Genomic DNA, 23,429 nt, shown 5'->3' with positions numbered 1-23,429 from the left:
AATAAAAAGTGGATGAACCGCAGATGAAGATGTACTTTTAGAGATACTGTCAGTCCTGAGCTGGCTTCCCTGGCAAGGAGGGTGCTTGGGAGACCCTCCAGAGGAGGCAGTCTTGAGCCACGATGCTCAGGAGCTGGAATCCAAGCAGTCCAGTCCCTCCTGTCCTCTGCTGCCCACTCCCCAACTCAGGAGAGCAAAAGGTAGGCCCTCCTTGGCCCAAGGCAAGCTCCCCATGAGAGCAGTGGGGAATTAATGCAGCTTTACAAGCATGATGCCTAGCTAACTTCAGCTGAAGAAGGAAACAGAAATGCTTCACCCATCGTGCAAAAAAAAAAAAAAAAAAAAAGGCAAAAAACTGGAAATTTGTGGCAGCTCATATGAATAAAATTTTAATTAAGATAATTCCCAATCCAATGCAACCCTTAAGCCATATGTCTGCTGAGGAAAATATGTTCACACTTTTAAAAAGTACATACTGTCTTGCTTCAAAAAGCAAATGAAATATTTAATACATGAAGGATTCTATCACAATCCTAGTCTACCACCCTTTTATGTTTGTGGCTGGAATTTTACTTGCAACTTTTCTGGGCCATAGTATTCAAAGGCTTTACAGGTCAAATCGCTGCCAGCTTTTCATTAGCACTTTGATATTCCTAACAGACATGCATAGAGCACACTTTAGTGTCTTTTTGATTACACTGAAAAAATCAATTATTACACACAAATATCAAATAGATCTGTGAACTTTAGAGCAAGGAAAAGTGATAGTGTTGAGCCTCTTAATTTGTTGATGGTTTATTAATTTGGCTGGAAAATGTGAACAATGATTATTGAATCTGTTTCTATGTAGTCAAAAGAAAGAAGACATAATAAAAAATGTTTAAATCATAGTTTTTATTTAATTCTTTATTCATATAGCTCCGAGGGTAAAGCCAGTGTGAACGAGGTGGGAGAGAGGAAGATATTGGAGAACATTAACTTAAATCCTAATTCATCAGGAACTGAGGAAATATCAGGCTCTTTTGGGGAAAGAAGTGATTTGAGATAAACTTTTACAGTTAAAACATTTATAAAATCCTTCTCTCCATGCTACAGATGACTTCTCACTTTCCAATTTTCCCTCCACACAATGAAGGTCACTAAATATTTTTATGCTACTTAGTTTGTATTTCCAAACAAGTTCATGCTGAAATATGTGGCTTTTCAAAATCTGAGGAATTGGTTTTAAAGGGCACACACACACACACACACACACACACACACACACACACAGAGTGTTGGCCTTTCCTTTTCAAGGCAGCACACGCCCATTCCCTGCACTTCCCCAGGCACCTTCTGCAGGGGCTGCATGGGAGCGGCCTCTCCAAAGGAGAGAAGAAAATCCAGGCGGAGGAGCCTGGCTGCTGGTGCTGCAGGTCACTGCTCTCACCGACCTTTCTGCCTGGGCGTGAGCGCCAGGACCACCTGAATTGCCTTAAGACTGAAGGATCCGCCGTCCTCTGGGGGTGCAGACAGACTTCAAAACGTTGCAATTAAATGGGAGCTGCAGAGATTATAGGGCGATATTAACTATCATTAAGTGATTTCTGTGTGAATGAGCTGAGCTCGCCTTCCCACGTCTGGCTGAAAAGTCCCCCCCCAACCTGCGCGTTTAAAGGTAATTTGATAAATACCTGTACTTGTTGGGGTATTTGTCTGACAGACAGACCGCATGTATCACCTTTACAAAGACATCAATGTGGCTACAATGCGACGCTCCGATTTCCAAACAACAAGCCCCAGCAGGTCACACAAAACCACACTGGGTATCCGGAGCAGGGCGGCGACGCCTGTCTGCCTCGCTTTAAAGAAATTAACTCAGTTTTCTTACAAGAATAAACAGAGGTTCCTGTACTTGAGAGTACTGTTCACTAACATTGTACGTAAGCTTTTGATCTTTTGTTTGCACTTTAAGGATGACAAGATACTGGCAACAGAGGGGAAAGGAACCTGCCTCCCAGAGCAGGGAGAGGTGGGAAAAGCTGCGGCTCACTCGGCAGAGGGCACTGTGTGAGACCACGGCAGTGGCGGAGCAGCCGGGCGTGTAGGGGCCCCCAGTGCTGACGCAGGACCAGGGGCTGAGCCCCTGCTGTGACCTCTGACAGCTCCTAAAAGCTTGAGCAGGAAGATCCCATCCCGGGGACAGCAGAGATTCCCCTACGGGCCTCGGCAACCATCCCTCCCTCTACCCAGAAATGTCTGGACCCTGGGCTGCAATTTTTGGCCAGGAGGACACAGTCACTTAGGGTACCTGTCACATACCTTGACTTTGAAAGTCATGGGAAACAACCCATTACATGTTTTAAAGAAAGTAGGTTTGTTTTCAGAACCAGGGAGTTGAGAATGCAAGGATTTAAAAACTGGCAAATGTTTTACTAAAACATGTATGGCAATAAAGTCTCATATATCAGGTATTCTGATGATGCATATCTCATAGGAGTCGTCTCAGATTTTTCATAATGTTCTTTTTTCTTTTCCTTTTTTTTTTTTTTTTTCTTTTTTTGAGATGGAGTCTCACTCTGTCACCCAGCCTGGGGTGCAGTGGCACGATCTTGGCTCAAAGCAACCTGCCTCCTGAGTTCAAAGGATTCTCCTGCCTCAGGCTTCTGAGAAGCTGGGATTACAGGCACCCACCACCACACCATGCTAATTCTTATATTTTTAGTAGAGATGGGGGTTTCACCATGTTGACCAGGCTGGTCTCGAACTCCTGACCTCAAATGATTCACCTGCCTCGGCCTCCCAAAGTGCTGAGATTACAAGGTGTGAGCCACCGCGCCCAGCCTCACAATGTTCTTTAAGCCAGTAACTAATACAGATTAGTTATTGAATGCATTGTATTGAATACCTGCTACTTTTATGAATGCAGCCAAGGAAAAGTTAGTTTAATTGGACTCCCTCAAGCAGGCATTTTTATTTTACTTCATTTTTTATAATTAGTATTCAACTCATGCACTCTTAATGAGATGAAAATTAAAGTTTCCACATTTAATACCATGTTTTCATGCTCGCCACGCTTCAGGAGTTTTCGTGAATAAACAGTGGTATCAATGGGCCGCCAGAAAAGGCTTCCTGAAAAGGCCATGGAATTTGTTTACAAAGCTCCCATGCTGCCTGTCTCTGGAAATGGGAGTGAAAGAGGTGGCTGGACATTGTGGGAGTGGTCTCCTCACAGCCCTCCGTATTCTGAAAGAAAACCCGGAGTGACCCACAGACCATCACTGGTTACAGCCCAAATCGACTTCTCTTCCAAGAGAACATTGCCTTTTGCTGGAACTGTGTTCAGTCTATTAATAATCTGGCTTTCACTGAAGAAAAGCTCTAACCCAGAGTTCCCACAAACACCCTGTAAATTCATCATGATTTTCTGGAAAAGCTCAGCTCCTGTTCTGGCTTTGGGTCCCACGAAATAGAGATGCTTTGGTGTAAAATGTGTTGTGCTTGAAGTGGAACAAAATCACACCTCACGTGTCCCTACTTTGAAGTTAGAAGGAATACAGTCCTCATAATTATGTTATTAAACCAAACCTACTTTAAAGCCATTTTCTTCCTTGTTAAGGCTACATAAGTTTTGTATGTGATTAAAGGAAAACCACACTATCTAACAGTTTACATTCAAAGAAGAGTGGAGCGTCTTCTTCATTTTACTGCAAACATTTTTGCAGGCAGACGAGGAAGGCTGCACCACAGTGAAGATGGTCTGGAGAAAGAAAATGAAGCTCAGTGTGGGACTGATTTTTTTTTTTTTTTTAAATGAACAGGAAATGCACAATGATTTTAGGAATGCAGCTATTTGCCTAGAGCCGCCCAGGAGCTGTCCAGGAACATTTTCCCCATTTTACGCTCACATTTCCAATCTCTCTCCAAGTTTGCTCCTGGGTTGAAAAAACTAAAAAGTCCACATTCAATTACTTTTAAATTTGTTTCTAATATCTCATCAGTACATAGAATAATAATAAAATTAACTGCTCTGCATCCTCACTGTGTGAGGAAGAGAAGACATTGGCAAGGAAAAGGAAAATTCTTGTCTCTCATTTCCAAATTACTATGTCAATAATTTCTATGGTGAATTGCACTGGCCAAGTGTCTGCCAGTGTCATCAGGAGGGGGCATGTAAGATTGTCGTGTGTCTAAGGTGACAATTTTGCTAAAGACCAGAGCTTTCCCCATTTAAAATTATGAAAACATATTCAAGAATTGACCTTATGAGGGCTTAGCAATATTCAATGCGCAAATTTTAAAGGCAAAAGGCACTTCCTTGCTTTAGCCCAGTTCCTGAGGAAACAATTACTGATGGGAGTCAAAGACCTGGTTAGAAAATTCATGTAAGTATAATTTCCTAAACAATTGTATTCAGTCATAGCAACCTATATGAAAACATGTGGAGCATTTCGCTTGTGATGAATAGCTGAAGAAGTGAAATCTTTGACTCTGAAATGTCATTTCTCCTTACCAGGCACGTGTGCAAGGCCAGCACTGTAGCAAGAGCCTGGATGCAAAGCCGGGGCCAGCCCACCCAATGGAGGCGGACGCAGCCTCAGCAGCACCCATCCAACCAGTACCTTGCCATTGCATCCACAAAAGCACTGCACATTTTATTATTCAGAAAATTAAGAAGTCACTGTGTAGGCGGAGAAAAAGGGAAACAGTAAGTGTGCTTTTAAAAAATTCATTTAATTAACAAGTATCTGATAACAAATGATAAACACGAAGACTGCCATGCCCGGGGACAATGCTGCCCAAGACCAGATTTTCCCCATTTTAAGTGATAAAAACATATTCAGGAAGTGAGCTTATGAAGGCTTCGCAACATTCAGTGTGTAGATTTTAACGGCAAAATGCGCTTTCTTGACTTCATCCTACTGTGCTAGGTTGTAGGTGGTACACAAGTATAGACAAGCTATGCCTCTTCTTCCACAAGAAATTAGACTATTTCAGCAAACACACACCAGGCCCCTGTGCCTGGGTTGCAGCAAGCCGTACATGAAAATGCTAGCACTGGTTATTTCTGAGCTGAGTATTATGGGTGATTTTAAGTTTCTTCTTTTGGTTTTTCATTGTTTTTTACTTTCTATGAAGACTAGTTCATGTCTTCTCTACCAGAAGAAAACGGCACGATGAGTCCTACTTTTAAAAGTATGGTTTTGTGCAGGAAACAGTGGAGTGAGAGCAGGAAGGGCTCGGTCTGGGCTGCACAGCCCGTGTAATGCCGTGGAGGGGCTGGAGTTGAGACGCGGCTGGACTCAGGCTGAGGGTCCTGTGGGCAGGAGGAAGAACTGAGGAAGGAAGAGTGTGGTGTCTGCAGGGATCTGCTGGGGTTGCAGGAAGTTGCCTCCCAAGCCCAGGGCCTGTTGAGAAGTTGTACAAGGAACCAGGGAGATGGGGGCTGGCCTATGGAAGGCCTAGGGCCCTAAGGATGGTCACTGAACTGGTGAGTAGAATTATCTAGTTGGGTAATTCCCTTCTCAGAATTATATTTTCCCTCCATTATCACCAAGTGCATTGAGGGTTTGTTTTTGTGTGTTTGTTTGTTTTAAATTTGACTCTGAAATTTTCCTTCAGGTATTAAGTCATAGACGGCATGATGCTTACAAAATAAAACAAAATTAAATTAAACATTAAAACATTTTAAAACCAAATTATAATAGTCACCAAAAATGACCTGAACAAATTTATTTATTTTATTATATTTAAATGCATTTTAATATCTTACTACAATTACATTTCATTTTCTTTCTCATATTTATTTCTCTGTCAATATCACTCTCTCTCTCTCTTCTTCCCTCTCTCTTCCTACTTTGACTCTAGAAGGAAAAATAGGCTGTTGAACATGAAGGATTCATATTTTACATTCCTAAGAACACTGTGAACCCTCAGTAAATGCTGACCACCAGCCACGGTTCACTGTAACCTAGTCAACTCTGAACATATCTGTACATGAAATGGGTCAAATGATTATCTTGGAAACTCACTTATACATAACGAATGGGGATGACATACCCAACCTAGCAGCGCCCTTCCCTCCAGTGCTAACTTCATGACTAAATTTCAGTATACCAATAAAAACATTGTGAGATCAACTTCATCTGTCCAGGGCTGCACTGCACCCAGGGAACAAAAAGCACATTTTATAAAGGAAGTGAGCAAGTGCCTGGACCAGGGTGCCATTAAATGCTTTCAAATATTAAACTTTATAAAAATAAAAATTCACATGGTTTTTTATTCAAAGGGAGTCTACAGGGCACCTAAGGTTCGAGATCAGTTCTCAGTCAGCTACCGAGGGAGGGATTACTGTTTCTCAAGTAGAAATGCAAGGTACTTTTGAGATCTCTGTAAAAATCTCCTCTGGGACCTGACCTATGTGGTAAGTCTGTCAGGAAAATTCCAGAGGACCAGCTTGCTTAATTTGGCCGCCCCAGTGGCTTTACTCAGCCTCACCACCTACATCATTTTCAATCCAGCCAAAAGGTTTCTAATCCCTTTTACTTCTAGCTGTTCTTGGAGGAAAATCACATATTTATACAAGCTTTATATAGCTTTGAAACTCAATACATAATGCATGTCAAAATGAGTAAGTTGCAATTTTAGAAAAGAATAACCTGAAAGATTTACAGGGGCTTAAATATTGTTATTTAATCACAAGATACAGTGTGTGTTAGGCTGTAATCTCATTTAAATCATATAATGAATGCAATAATGAAAATTAAAATCCCAATATGCATGGCTGTCCCTGTTTTAATCTACATGTGATTTTAAATAGTATTTCCTACGATGCTGTTCTTTTATTTGTGGAAGTTGTTCTGGGATTTAAGAATATGCATCCTGTAGGAGCCACTTTTATGATGTCAGACTTTTTTTATTAGAAGAGGATTTATCAGCATCCTGTCCCTCCCTTCTTGAGACTGTATAGATATAATAATAATTTCAACAATGGCACAAATCATGTTCCTAGAAGGTGCAATGTTTCTCTCCCCACATAAAACACTGGTTGTCAGGACTGGGGACTGAGAAAGAGAATAATTTAAAATTATTGTGGCAAATACAGAAGCTCAGACCAAATTGAGATGGAAATGCATGTCTATTAGTTTGGAATGGGGCAGTGTGGCCTTCCCCTCCTCACCTGGTTTCTTAGTGCCACCATCCTAGTCACCCCATCCTGAAAAGCCAGGGTTTATCACTAGACCCAAAAAAGGAAACACCAGCAAGGATTTGGGAGCTGGAGGGTCTGGTCACTCTACACCCCTCCCGAAATGCAAGGCGCATAGAGGCATATTTATCCATTTGTCCTAATGCAGCATTAACTGAACACCTATTACGTGCCAGCCACTTGGACAGGCATTCTGGGAGCAGCTCCCCTTCCACCAGTGTGCAGTAAGCTGTACCTGCTGCCTCCAGATGAACCCAAACCTTCAATATCCTTTTTCACAAAGAAATCCAAGTCGTCAGGGTGCGGTGGCTCACGCCTGTAATGCCAACACTTGGGAGGCCAAGGCGGGCGGATCACCTCAGGTCAGGAGTTAGAGACCAGCCTGGCCAACATGGTGAAATCCCGTCTCCACTAAAAATATCTAAAAATCAGCCAGGCGTGGTGGCGGGCGCCTGTAATCCCAGCTACTAGGGAGGCTGAGGCACGAGACAGTAGCTTGAACCCGGGAGGCAGAGGTTGCAGTGAGCTGAGATCGTGCCACCGCATTCCAGGCTGGGCAACAAAAAGGAGACTCTGTCTCAAAAAAAAAAAAAGAAAGAAAGAAAGAAAGAAAGAAAGAAAGAAAGAAAGAAAGAAAGAAAGAAAGAAAGAAAGAAAGAAAAGAAAAGCCAAATCATTGGAATAAATCTATGGTATGATGATGTAGAGAGCTGCCTACATTTGCAGAAATTAAAAAAAAAAATAAAAAGGAGTTTTATCTGGTGCTTAATTTTTTATTTTTTTTTTTAATTTTCCTTTATTTTTTGGCACAGAGCAATAAAGCATTCAGAATGGAGTTTTTCTCTTCTCTTTATCTTCATAGAATAAACATTTTCTTTCTACAATCGGACTTGACTTTTTAGTTTCAGAAGAATGTCCAGGGCCTGTCCACCATCCTGGGGGCAGTACGGGCCACGCGGAGCCAAGCTGCACCCTCGGCTGCGCCCTCGGGAACCCGCCTGGCAGGCTCCGGCCGCAGTGAGCCAGCTGCAGCCTGGGAACGCAGTGTGAGGCTGCCAGGACGCATGAAAAGTGCATGACGGCACCGAAACATCGTTTCAAAAAAGTCCCCCTGCTCCCTTTCATTTCGCTTCCGGTTGTAGTGGTTATTGGCGATATCAAAGCCATTTCTGAGAAGAAACAGAGTAAACACTTTAGACTGCTCCTGCGACGCTCAGACAGACGCGGCTTTCAGGGCTAACTGCACATCAGGCTGATGCACCCGGAGAGCCCGAGCGTTTATTTGTTTTGTTTTTTAATTTTTCATTTGAAGAATGTCAGGAGGTGCCATCGGAGGCTCCGGAGTAACTTGCCGGATGGATAGTGCATAAATAACAAAACGTCCTGCGCACCTCCTCCATTTTCCTGCCCAGTACAAAAGACAGAAGGAGACAGCACCACCCAGGATCAATCCTAGAAGCCTGAGAAGAGGGGAAGAAAATAAAAGTTTGACAGGAATTTATAAATACAGCCTTGGTTAAGTATATCATCATTCATAATACCATTAAATCTATTTCAATAAACAAAAACATGCTTTACTTATTCCAGGAATTCTTTGTGAAAGGAAAACATTACATGAAAAATAAAGTGTTATTGCTAACACAGTTAAAATCTGGAGTGAGGTTTTGAATAAACAAATTAAATTGCAATGGAATATAGTGTGCCTCAGAGCCATTTCTTGACAAAACAGCCATCTTATTTACACGCTTCACAATACCCCACCATGGATGTCGAAGGAAAAAAATAAGGAGAAAAATAATTAGCATATTAATCTTTTTTATGCCGCCATCTTTCAGATCCAGAAGACCATGGTGTAATTTAAATCTAAACGCTTTCCTGGCATTAGAATTCATTTTAGATGGGTCAATTGTTCCATAATAAAGGGATAGAAGGTGTACTTCATGCAAGAGATTTATGTTTGCCATTTGTTCATATTCATGTGCTACTGAATACCCTCAATTCAAATGGTGATGGCTGTTCATATCAGTCGGTCGCCAGCCACACAGATCACTAACCGGCAGCAATGAATTTCATTTGCAGGACAAAAAATACGGCGAAATTAACTCCAACAGTTTATTGATTTTTGCTTAACAGAAGCCAGTATAACAGCTCTATTGCCCTCATAATGATTAGTGACAAAAGTTTAATTAAGCAATTATGAAGCCAATAATAGAGTTGTCTGGCCCGCTCAGCTTCAGTCCGTTCAGGACTTATCTCCCTCCTGCACATCATAGCAGCTGGAATGTGCTTGAGGAGATTAATGCCGGAGAACACAGATGCCTACTTTAATTCTGCTTCATGATGCCGTTTGAATGGAGACGGGAACACAAGCTCCCCTTTATCAAATTACAAGTCCGCTTTTCATGAATATGTAGTTTAAAAAAAAATCTAGTTGTGGCTTCAAGGTGTAATTATAAAGACATACAACAAAAATGACACACAATTCTGTCTTAGTAATCCCTGCTATGAAATATGCATGATAATGTATTACTGAATAAAGACTTAACAACGCTCTAAGAGGCTTTGCCATTGTACCGTTATCCAAACAATTGGCAGCCTTTTCCAAATGTTATGTGAGATATTGTCTGACCTTACATCTTTGTTTTTATTCCTCTTAAATGTATTGTTTCAAGCTTATTGTATTGTTATTTGTCCATAATGCCATTAAACCCGTCTTATCTATTTGTAAGAATTCCCAATTTATTATGTATGCTTAAATATGTTAATGTAAAAATGTGAGCTCCTTTCTGGCATTAATCATTTCATGAAATATGCACTGTGTCCCTGGAAGCTGCAAACCTGGAGACAGGGAGGCGTCTGGGCTTATTTCTCCCATCCTAACCATGCTACAGGCTCGGCCGCGCAGGAATCTTGCTTCGCGTGCGTTCAAAATACCTTTACTCAAGAGAAAGAATCTGTTTCTTTCCGCCTCGGAAGCAGCAAATGGTCTTGACCAATTTTCTGGCCCTTGCTTTTCTCCAGAAAAGGAAAGGCCACACCATCCCCTAAAAAAAAAGAAGCCGTTTATCCTTCCACCACCCTGTAGAAACTCATTTTAGAGGAGGATATAAAACAAATATACATATATGTGTATGTGTGTGTGTATATATATATATATATAGGTAAATGCATCAGGCTGGGAGTCCTATTTTTAAACTTTGCCTGTGACAACCTGAATCTCTACATTTCATTTAATAAAACATGAAACAAAGTCACCCCTGAGTGTTTGTCACTAATAAGATGTGCCTTATCCAGATGATTACGATTTATTTTATCAAAATCCCCAGAAAAGACATTTGTCTTCTTGGAACTGCCTGAAACAGCTGCTTCTGAATAACAAGCAGCCGCCGAGGGAGACGCAGCAAAGGGTTTCTGGGTGGCCTCTTGACTCCCCACTGCCTGTTTCTTCCCCCAGCACCCTTGTGGGGGGACAGCCTGCACCCCGGCATCGGCAGGCTTGGTGCTGGGCAGTCACAGGGAGAGGCCACCCCCTGGCAGAGCACAGAAGACAGCCGCATTCCTTCACTCTCTGCCTGATCCCCCTGGCCCGTTCAGGGAACCATGGCAGGAACTGTGTACTTACCCCCAAGCTGCACGGAGAAGGAGGGTGAGCCCAGTATTCCTTGGAGTATTAGAATACATTTATCCTCAGAGTCTTCTATTAAATAAGAACTCGTCTTTTTGTTTGTTCGTTTGTTTTAATTTGTAGTTCTTATTAAGATTTCCTAGGAGGGCTCTGCGTTTATATACAACCTCCATAAAGGTGTGAATCAGAACAGAAGCTTACTAATGAGGAGGCTTACTAAGCAGGCTGCGTTAGAATCATGGCCAGAGTAATCGGGGGACATGCTCCCCCTCACCTTGTTATTAGTGGCTTACCGTGTATCACGAGCTGAGGCTTAGCGTATTTAAACCTCCTGGAAGTTGAAGCAACTTTGCAAACTGCACAGGTCGGTGGGATGCTCTCGCCTTTGCATGCCATGTGCAGAGAGAACCATCTCCATTTATTCTGGCAAGTGGAATGGACCAGGGGAAATGTGGGCAATGAGAAATCACATCTTAATTCTTCACCTCTTTGTGGTTATTTATGAGGAGGGGCTCCCTTCCATTCCACTCAAACCATTATCTAAAAGGAGGGTTTTTAGAATGTCTCTAACGCTTGCCCCATTTCCACTCTACAAGATGGTAACACCAAAAGACTTAATTGACAAAAGTTTTGGTTTTGTTTGTTTGTTTTTGTTTGAGATGACGTCTTGCTCTGTCACCAAGCTGGAGTGCAGTGGTGTGATCTTGGTTCACTGCAACCTCTGCCTCCCGGGTACAAGCGGTGGCTCATGCCTATAATCCCAGTACTTTGGGAGGCAGAGGCAGGCAGATCATGAGGTCAAGAGATTGAGATCGTCCTGGCCAACATGGTGAAACCCCATTCTACTAAAAATACAAAACTTAGCTGGGTGTGGTGGCATGCGCCTGTCGTCTCAGCTACTCGGGAGGCTGAGGCAGGATAGAAAGGTTTTTTTAACTATCCCCTTGGCATTTATTAAAGACTTTCAACCTGTACAGAACTAAAGACAGTCCCAGGATGTTGGAAATAAAATGTTGTTCTTCTGTGTGGCTGATTGCTAGAAGTTGCAACATCCGCTCTGATGCCTGAGTCTTTCAAACCCAGCAGAGATCATTCTTAAAGGGAAAGAGAGTGAAAGCGCTAGCACGCTGTGGACATGAAGGACTTCACCCCCTTAGGAAAACTAATAATAGTATGTTACATGGATGCATTTTAGGGACAAAGTTTAAATCAGAATAAGCTTGGAAAGACTGCCCTGTCAAAATAATTGTGGCTACATTTTTATCTTTCTCAAAAATCTAAATATTAAGAATGAATGGTCATTAAATGTCTGCATCACCCAGCTTCCAACAGCTTGCTTCATTCACTTAGCGCATTTTGAAAGATAAAATAACTGATTTCCTGAAGTCTGATCTACCAGGAGGGACAATGTAAACTTAGTTTCCAAGGCCTGCAGGCAAATTGAAATTTTCATGTCTTCTAAAGGTGCTGTGAGTTGGGACGGCCTCAGCCTCAAATGTAGTTTTTGTGCATGGAACCACTGCAATACTCCTCGTAGAATAAATTGTTTACTTTATTGCATTTATCTGATAATTAGCTCAGCTACACCTGTGACAAGTTGTGAATTGTTAAACTACAGCATGTCACCCCTAATTACTCTTTGTTAAGAGGCCTAACAATAATTTCCTTGTTCTTGAGACACAAAATAGTCTAAGTCATTAAGCTAAGAAAGATCTCATGTGAACACATTCTTTTGACAACATTACAGAAAGTAGCTGATACCTGTGATGCAGAATTTGCGAAGGGCATTTTATGAACAAATGTGGCGTCCTGAACACAATGACGAAGGAGCATCGTTCACAAAATGCGCCGTGCACACACCACTTGGATATTGGAGCACTGGCGGCACAGCAATTAAAAACTCAGGTGAATCCATTTCACCATGAAGTTGCCTGTCATGTGATAAAAGTGTTCTTCTTCCCAATGAGTTTGTTTCCCTCTTAGTTAGCCAGGAAATACCCTGAAGGTCTTCCAGCCCATTGCTGAAATTAACAATGAGCTCTTCTCAGCATTCCCGGCATGGGCAAGACATCTGTGGAAGCAAACTTACTCTATGCCTGAAGTCGACCTGCCTGTTTCTCATCCTCAGTGCATCCTTTTACACATATATGTTTTTGTTTTTGTTTTCTGTTGCCAAGGAACGATTAATGGCAATTTGCTCTTATTAGCAAAGGGGTCTAACAGCACAATGACAATTTTAATTTTACATATTCAATTCATCACATCATTAGATGAATGCAAAACCGTTCACCTTTGCATATTCACTGAATTTTGCACTGTGCGATCGAATGGTAAGATGAGCTTTAAATCTGCAAATTAAATATTAGGTGCTCCCTATAGTAATACATTAAGCATGATTGGCTTAGGAGATGACAAGGAGGATGTGACAGAAATTATATCAATCCAACATATTTGTTCTTCAGTTTGCTCTCCTACATTTGATTGTGAAGCCTAGCAGATAAAAAACACAACTGTTTGCTAATAGGACTCACATCTTGTTATGGGGGCTGATTTTCCATTTCCCCTAACTCACGGTGATTACTTTTTTAGAAGCTCTCCCTTCTCCCCAGCTGATCCTCGTCTAGTTAGGCGGCATTAATGACACTTCAGTCATCCCAGCTTTCAAGCCGAGTCCTTCCACAGCGAACAGAGAGTTGACATTTCCTGACATTTTCCCAACTAATTACAGGACAAATAATTAAGCATGTTCTCGTATGTAACAAATGAAGGCAAAAGCCGTCTGTCAAGGCTGGTGATTGATGACATTCCGGGAGACTTTATCTGATGGGTCCTGCCATACAATGGAGGGGAAGCAAATTTATTAGAATGAACAATGCAAATTCTGAGTCATCTCATCCAGTTATGCACCAAAGCAATATCCATGTCAAGGTGAATGTGACAATGAAAGCCAAATATTTGCATTTTGTGGAGCAGGTTGAAGGGGAAATCAGAGAGAGAAGATGACAGGCCTAATTATTTTGGCTCATACAGGCTGGGACAGCTGTTTCTGGTGTCCTGAACAAGGCTGTCACACAGGTAACTAAATAGGTCTGCATATAAGTCTGTATCCAACACTGTACTGAGATGTCTACCACTAATGACCAACGCTAATGTTACTGCCATCCCTGAAAAACAGAAAATGTGTCACCGTGCACCTTCTGCATGGCAGTCAACATTTCGCTACATAATTACTTGTTAGTGAATTAATTCCTATCTGTCAGTATCTATGCCAGTGTCATTTTTAGACCATTACAAAATTATGCCATCACTATAGCAACTGCAGGCACAGTTAAAAGGCAAAAGAGTTCAGATACGCGGGAAAAGTGCCTAGTTAGGAAAGAGATAATAACGTAAAACCCAAATCCGAATGCCCACGTCCACCATCCTCATTTGCTTTATTTGGGCTAGGCATCTGATCAGTGATCATTAAATAATAACTTCAGGTTTCCAATTTCAATCCGCGGTTAATATTTCATATAATTAAAACCGCAGTCCGCAGTAGCATCTCTCTGAAAGGAGGAAGCTCACCGCACCGTCAAGTCAATTAATTGGGTGCTTAAAAGTGACAAGCCCGACGCGGCGTCGGGGTCTGCGAGCCTGTATGCAAATGTGCACACGCCCGAGAGCATCGCAGCCCCTCTCCCTTAGCGTGGCTTCCTCCACAATGAATCCCTATTGAGTGTGTGTTCAGATCCCTCCCTGTTTTCTTCCGCCTCCCTTTGTGCAGGCTTCCTTTGCTCCCACGCACTGCCAGACTGTGCCACGTCCCTTTCCCGTTCAGCCCTGCAAGAGGCCATCACGTTAGGGAGAACGTTCCTTGCTTTATTCAAATCAACACACTACAGGATTCAGATGCTCTCTGCATTAAGAACAACTGGCAACCTTTTGCACCCTAAATGCCCCTGGAGAAATACATTTTAAGATGGAGAGAGAATCGGAGGTGGGGCAGGGTGGGGGAATAGAGAGAAAGAGAGAGAACCAGGGAGAGGGAGGGAGAGGAAAATTGTGAGTAACTGAAAAAAAAATGTTAAAACCCTTAATTCTGAATAAACGTAGAAAATATAAAATATCACAGGAAATAGAATCTTCGCTCATTGATTTTTCCCTTTTAATTAATTAAAATGTTACCAGGCTGGAAATAAACAGCTCCGGTAAGCCACCCACATATATTCATCATGTTCCTGCGTAAAACAAGGTCACTTCTGTTAAGTGCAAACATTTTACTGGTGAATTTGAAACGATGTGTCTCAGGCAGACATCTGACTGAGAACGGTACTGCTGGGCCCCCAGTGATTCAGGGAAGTGATGACATAAAGAAGAGAGAATTTGGAAACTGAAAAGCTGCAGTTAAGGTTGGATGTTCCTTGGAAACATCGTTGTCTTTCCGATTGTCGCCCTCATATTTGTGCATTGAGCTGGCTTATTTTTAACGCTCTCTCATGTGATGGGGGGGAGTATTTTGGATGCGTCGAGATGCATGTTAATGGGCAGTGAGGTTAAAAATGCAGATGCATGAAATGGGGTGACCTGGGGATTGCATTCAGAGCCCGACGTGCCACAGGTGATCCACGAGCAGGTGAAGATGTGATCAGAAGCAGAGTCCATCCCGAAGATTCCTTGGGTCAATATGCACGTTGGCGGCGTCCTATCAGAGAAACAGAAATACATGATGATTAGCTGGGGGAGGCTGCCGAAAGCCCTGAGTTGCGAAGGTGCATCACTCCTCACTTCACCAGCATCGTCTCAGAAGCACAGCACGTGGCTTGGCCGCCTGTCACATTCCGGCAGATTCCCAGGACAAGGGTGAGTCCTAACTGAGAGAGCCGAACTTGCACTGCTGGTCCCGCCTCACGCTGGAAGCAGTGAGAGATTTAACTTGTGTTCCACTTAACAAGGTTAAGCTTGCAGTGCCGCTGGTTACTTCAGAATCCCGAATGGGCAGAAATCAATAATTTCCCTGGAAGGGTCTTGGCTAGTGCTCCCTTCTTGACAGTGCCATCGACAGTTGTTAACACAAAGACAACAAAGAAAGGCGAGGACCAGTTTGAAATAATGCCCAATTTTGCATATTTATGTGGTTTCCCAGCACACCTTATACTATCTGAATGTTCTCAGCATTGCAAGTTGCTAAGGATTGAATCTGGGAGGACAATTTTTAATTTGTTGGAGACTTATTTTGCTTACATTTCATGCATAATGACAAACCCCAAGTTAATCGGTTTCAAGCAAAAGTATCAAGTATTCGTAACTCGTAAAATAATAGTTGGGCATGCAGAAAGTGGCTAAGTCCACTTTCTGGTTAAGAAGCAGGTTTCTAGGCATGTAAATAACGCACTATCTTGATAAAGATTGTATACAAATTTGATACAAGGAGCCAATGAGATAGCTTCTGTCTAATGATCCTAGTCAATCTAATTAATGCATTCTGCTACATTACATTTTAAGAAGTGACCATTGTGTAATACACTTTGAAATATGCACAAGCTAATGGGATAAGATACAAAAATTATTATGCTGACAGTAAATCATATTACATTCCTAATAAGCATTAACTAGATAACTAGGTCAAAGCAGTATTATCTTAATTGATTTTTCAAAAGAAACCTGACAGAAAAATGTCAATGCTCGAATATTTCTTCATGCATCATTAAAACAAGATTGGCTTTTAACAAAAGAAGAGCCCTTCACAGCATTGATTCTTGCTTCGGGCTGCCTGCAAGTAAGTGTATTACATAAAAATCTATACAGGATATTAAAACAACACCGCTCTGCAAGACAGTTACAATTAAAAGCTGACACCCCCCAATGTGTCGGCCACAGTGGCTTGCCAGCAAATGTAAGAAAGTCTTCCTAGCCACTGGTGGTGGAGCACCAGACACTCTGCAGTTGGAGGGAAAGGCACTGATTATAGGAGTTTCTAATTAAATCAGAACACCCGTCCCTTCTCTGTTTTGAAACAGCATAGTTATTAAACAAATCTCACAGGATTACTCGGGAAACCCCATCAACATTACCCGGAGTCTGTAATGGAAGTTTTGGGCCTGCAGATTCCAACAGAAGCTGTGGGTGGGGACGCGTTACGCGTTAGGGAGGAGAGCAGGAAGGTCCTTCTGACCCTCACAAGGGGACAGTGTTGGAACTCAGCTTGAGTCAGGACCGCCTCCTGGTGGAGGGCTGTGTCAGCCAGGGGCTGATGTGGTTCAACTCCCGGGTGGCTTCCTGCACTAGAAACCTTTGTGCTTTGCAGAAGTTCCCACTCCTGACTGGGAACCCAAATTGTCACTGGCCCCAAGGACATCTGTCCCTGACTTATTCTCTGTGTTTTGCTTCCTCCAACTAAGAATCAAACCAGTTCCACTTGCCTAAAGCAGGTCCACAAAGCAAGACAAAGATGAAGTTTATTCTTAACTCCTAAGGTGCTGAGCAGGCAGGGCAGACCCAGGCCAGGGCTGTCCCGACAGAAGAGTCTCCAGTAGCACCTGCTTTGGAAAAGCATTTTGTTGGTTACCCAGGAGGCTTCACCATCAGGGTACTAGGCCTCGGTTAAGAGGTTTGTGATTCACCCATGGCGAAAGTTTAAACATTTCAAGGAAAAAATAAAGGCAAAGATAGACACTGTCTTGTAGCTTTTAATTTTAGACAGAAGACAGCTGAAAAAAAATCACACCTTTCCTTAAGCTACTTCTTTCCTTTCCTCTTGTGCACAGAAATGTCTCCATGCTCTCTTCCCCTTTTTGCTTTTTAAGTTCCAAATCACCTTTGTTTAGCTGATTTATCCTTTGGGCATAATTATTCCTTCTCTCTCTCTCTCTCTCTCTTTCTCACTCTCTCTCTCTGCATATTTGTTTTCATGTGAAGAACAAGTGGTTCTTTGTGACTTGGAATAAAAACTGAAGACTCCTACAAAGCAAACACTCTGGAATTGAGAGTTGGCTTATTCAAAGAACCACAGTCTTTAGATAATTGGCAACATGAGATCTATGGGTGACTCTTTATGAAGAAGGAATTTGTGTTAATCACACAAAACTAGGCTGTGTGTTTGATATGGTTTTGGATAATTCAGGACTTCACTGAGCAGACTTCTAATCTACCAGCTCTGTCAATTAACGTGACTTTACCTGTGTACATCTCATTTCGCTAACAAAAAGGTGTAAGCGTTTCAATTCATAGGAAAGCTTCCATCCAGGTACTGCCCCCATAACCCAGGCAGGTATTTAACTTTGCTGAGCCTGCCAGCTGTCCGTGCAAACAGTAATAGCACCACACAGAGGTGCTGGAGGCTGAATAAGGAGTGAGGAGTGCTGAATATTGGCTGTTCCCAGTACCCAGGGTCAGCAGGCAATCAACTTTTCCACCAGAAATTATCTTACAGGTGTCTATAAGTTACCTTTTTAAACAACAATTTTGAAACTTTTTTTATAGTACTTTTCTTCTGAAACATATTTTATGATTTATTTCATTACAGCAGAATGCAGGAGACATAATTTGATCTCTTTATGAGGGCCTGGGCACCCCGAAATCCATGTGTTTATGAAGTGGTTACTTAGCTCCAAGTCCCGGGGATGTGATGGTGAGCTCGGCCCTCGCGAAGAAGTGCAGGGCCTGGGGGCCTCTGAAGGGTGCCCACCCAGTCTTGAGGTTCGGGCAGTCCTGAATATTGAGTAGGATGACCAGGTAGCCTGACTCTCCAGGGAACAAATCAGCTGAGTAACTCACTGTCTTCACTGCCTAATATCTGCAGCCCAGCCCATTGCGGGCGCTTCTCACTGCATTGTCGATTGTGATCTCCTGTGCTAAGCTCTGAAGGAAACGCGGTGACGCCCGTATAATACAAGAAGAAACGGAGGCGCATGTGTCACTAGCACGTATGGAAGCCACAGCTGGCTCTTGCCTTCTGCGACTTCTAGGCCTCTCACCCACAGGGGCATGGCTCTGCGACCTGACAGCTCTTTCCCACTCCGGGTACGTTGCCAGGAAGAACTCCGCGACCGCAGGATCTCGCTCTGTCTCGCGTCCCTCTCTGCTAGGGTCTTAACCTACTCGTTTTCCCTGCCCTTTCCCTCTCAGAGTAACAACAGAACCAAATCATGCCCAGTCTCTGGGGAGGTGCATGGGGTGGTGAGACAGCCCTGAGGTTTGAGCCAGACACCTTTGGGTTTGGCCTTGCCCGGATTAAGGCAGCTTTGCTTCCCTGTTTCATCACCTTGAAGATGAAGAAAGTAAGACTTATTGCTCAGGGTTTCTGAGGGAATCAGGCATTATATAGAGCACGTATTTAACAAATGGTGAGCTCTCATGGGAGATCCCTCTTGCCTCTTCACAACACGGCACTCAGATTCCTCCAGTGGAACCCTGGTCACCAACTCCACGGCTCAGAGACCTTCCCTTTCCCCTTGAGACACAGGCCTCATCAGCCTTAGCCACGGTCCTCACCCCACCCCTCCTCTCCTTCCAGTGCCCTTTGCATGAATCATACTGTGGACCAGCTGAGCCCTGGGCTTCTCCTGGTTCTAGTTCTCGGTTTCCCCCACAGTTTCCTGAACCTCTAAGCATCCCCTACATCGTGTTTATCCTCACTGCAGTTCCATTGTGATTCACACGCTGGCCCCAGCAAGACTGCTTGGTGACTTTCTTGTCTCTTGTTTGGACTGAATGTCGATCACACTTTCTCCTTCCCCAGTAGTTTGATTTGCATGCAGAATTCATGCCAGGCCGTTCACAGGGCTGCCCCTAATGGCGACCCCAGAGTTCAACAATTTCAAGTGCAGGTGAGTTTTGAGTTTAATTTCTTAAGAATTTTTAGTTTTTAAAAGTAAAACCATATTTTAAAAGCATGAAACAGATTTTTAAATGTCTACCAATTTTCAGTTTAGAAAAGTTGCTGCCAATAAAATGGAACAGAGAAAATCAATTGTATTCCTCTTGAAGCTTCAATCTATTTTCATATTAATACAAAGAACATGGCAGGTCATTTATCTTTCAATCAAAATTTATTTCCTAAATTAGGTTCACAAGTCTTTAGTTGCCACCAGTAGAAACTTTTGGTTTTATTCAGTCATCTCTTAGAGAGAGACTTAGAGGAATTTTTAGAGGCGTCTGGACAGGTAATTGAGTGGGAAAGGCCAAGGAATTACCTGGAGTCTGATCACCTTTATTTAAAATTCTGTATATTTATTATTAAATATGTTATACTCATATATGTCTCCTTTTAACAGAGGGTATGTCTGGTTTTTATGTATCCATTATCATTTCAATCTCTGTCATCCACAAGTAAGTTTTCTATGGCAAACATATCGCTGGTTTAGTTTCATTACGATTTAACATACTCCCTTCCATGTTTGAGATCTGGAGTTCACGTATTTGAGAAAGTGTCAGGAGATCACATGCCGCTAAAGTTGATCTGAATTACAGCACTATCATATGTAATTCATAAAATATTGTAATACAGAAAAGGACCCTGTACACTTAAAAATTGGGGATTGATACTGCATAGCTAGTAAAATATGGACAAGTGATAGTAACTTAGTAATATCTCTTAGGTATCACTGAAATAATAAATTATTTCTGGGTTCACACTTCATTCTTAAAGCATAATTTTTTGTTTGTTTGTTTAAATGGGTGGTTACTGCTTACATGAAATGGGTTTAACACATCAACATTGGTTGAACAGCCTTAAAAAGTAATACTGTACACCTAAGGCTAATTGTTATTTTATTTCAATACTTCTGTATATTTTAAGAGTTTTAGCATAAATTAGACTAAATAATTGCAAGGTAATTGGTGGGTATTATCAGTTTCTTCCTCTTGAAGTATGGCTTAGAATCAGTGACACTAAATATGTGAGTTATTGCTGATTTGATGGCAATAAAATGATAGATAGGCAAAGCACACACAGCAGGCTAGGGTAGCATAAGTGAGATATAACCAGATAGACAAAGGGACAGACAAATAGACAGGCAGACAGAGAGATAGGCGTAGATAGGTAGATGACAGATGATAGGTAGGTAGCTAGATAGATAAATATACAGATAGATAGACAACAAAATACAGACAGGTAGATAGATAAATAGGTAGATAGATAGAAGACAGATAGAGAGAGACAGATAACCAGATAGATAGGCAGATAGATAAATAGATATAGACAGATGATAGATAGATAAATAGATAGACAAATAGATTGATAAATTACATATTATGTAAATAGGTAGGTAGATAGATAGATGATAGATAGATGATAGATGGGCAGATAGATAGATAGATAGATACATACATACATACAAACATACATAGAACAGATAGATTGGCTGACAGATAATAGGCAGATGATTGATAAATAGATAACATCTAGAATATAGATATACTATAATATAGGAGACTTTTAAAAGTTCATAGAAATAGAAGTAAAAGATAAAAATAAAAAATAGAAACTTTATTTCTCAACATAAGCACCACCAAATTCAAGACATTTTGTAAGTGATGACGCCCCATTTAGTCCATCCCTAAAGAACTGAGGGTCCTGGGAATTTAACCCTGGCAATGCAGTCTTTTATTATTATTATTATTAACTGAAGAAAAATGGATGCCCTTTACAGATATTTTAAAATTAGGAAACAGAAAGAAATTGGAAGGAGCCAATTCAGAAGCGAAAGGAGGATGCCTGAAGATGTCCCATCAAAACTCTCACAAAAGTGCTCTTGCTTGTGAGAGGAATGAGCAGGAACCTTGTTGTGATGAAGGGCTCTGGTGACGCTTCCACGGGCATCTTCCTGCTAATGCTTGGCTTTCTCAAAACACTCTCCTAACAAGTGCCTCTTATCTCTCTCTGACCCTTCAGAAAGTCAACAAGCAAAATGCCTAGAGCATCCACAAAAACTGTTGGTGAATTTCAAAACTGTTATCAAAGAATTAAATAGGCAATTAGATAGAGATAAGTAAGAATTACTAAACTGGAAGACAGGGAAGAAAATTACTCACAAGGTAGCCCAGAAAAAGAAATAGATGAGTATATGAAATAAAGTTTGAGAGATTGAAGAATATAGTGAAAAGACAAAAGTAGAAGGAATAAAATTTTTTAATGAGAAAGAAGATTTTAAAGAGAGTCTGCATTTGACAAAATGCAGGAATTAAAGGAATACATAAATCCCCTATTTGAAAGCACGTAAACACTTAGAAATACAATTTTTAAAAAGTCTACACCTCAAAAACAGAAGACACCAAGAGGAAAGCTATAACACAAATAAAAGACAAGACTTTCAAAATGACAATAACTAGTTTTTCAGCAACTATAAAACTGGAAAGCATTGTGTAGTGCGATAAATACTGTGGGAATAATTTTAAACCTAAAATGCTTACCCAACTCAAGTATCATTCAACATCTCCTACTTGAGGTTTGCCATAAGCAAAAATGTACAGATCTGGTGCTTCTATGAATATTGTTTCCATTTTAAATGATTATCTTTCTAGGCCTAAGTCTATTAAGAGCTCTTTCTTAAGACAAGTTTTTGTTATTTTGTATAAAATAACTACGTTTTGACCTTTCCTTTTTAGTTAGTAAGAATAGTCATTCAAACATAAAACACAAGAGGTTTTTTTATTTAATCAAGACAGAATATGTACATTATTCCATCATAGCCAGGAGAATAGTAAAGTTGTGCTTCAATTTTAAAAGCACAAATACAGAAATAAAGAGTATGATAGGAAAATGTTAAGCAAAATACTGGTAAACACAGATAAACTTGAAAACTTTGTTACTAAAATAGTCACGTGTGAGTTGAAAATGATATGAAAATAATAGACTGAACAAAATACCAATGAATATGAACAAGTGGTTGAGAGTTAAACATTTTTTCACCAATAAAATTTTAATGTGGTTAAACATTAAAATTTTATTGGTGAAAAAAGTTAATAAAATCTTCACATAAAGCTATTGATTGGTTTTATACAATAAACAAATGCATTAGTCCATTTGCATCTCTGTAAAGGAATAACGGAGACAGGGAAATTTATAAAGAAAAGAGATTCAGTTGGCTCACAGTACAAGAAGTATGGTACAGCCTCAGCCTCTGGAGAGGCCTCAGGAAGCTTCCAATCATGGCAGAAGGCAAAGTGGAAGCCAACGTCTCATATGGCAAGAAAGGGAGTAAGAGGATTGGGGGAGGCGCCACATGCTTAAATGACCAGGTCTAAGGAGAGCTCACTCACTATCACCAGGACAGTACCCAGGGGATGATGCCGAACCATTCTTGAGCGATCCGCCCCCATGATCCATTCATGTCCTACCAGGCCCCACATCCAACACTGGGCATGATAGTTCAACACGAGATTTGGAGGGGACAGACCTCCAGATCATATCAGTAAACATTTTGATGTTTTTATGTAAATAGGACATAAAAGTATCAAATTGATAATAAGGGGAAAATGAGTAGATGAGCCTAATTTAATGCAATTTTTTAAAATGTAGACTAAGAAAAAAGAAGAAATGAGAATACATGGTAAATTAAAAACTTAACATATAGTGACAGAAATAACCCCGAATATGTTGTCAGTTAAAGATAGAAATAATAAACTATGTTATTCAAA

This window comes from Rhinopithecus bieti, unplaced genomic scaffold (genome assembly GCF_001698545.2).
Source record: "Rhinopithecus bieti isolate Rb0 unplaced genomic scaffold, ASM169854v2 scaffold_39386, whole genome shotgun sequence".
Taxonomy (NCBI): domain Eukaryota; kingdom Metazoa; phylum Chordata; class Mammalia; order Primates; family Cercopithecidae; genus Rhinopithecus; species Rhinopithecus bieti.
Note: the sequence above shows the minus strand (reverse complement) of the source record.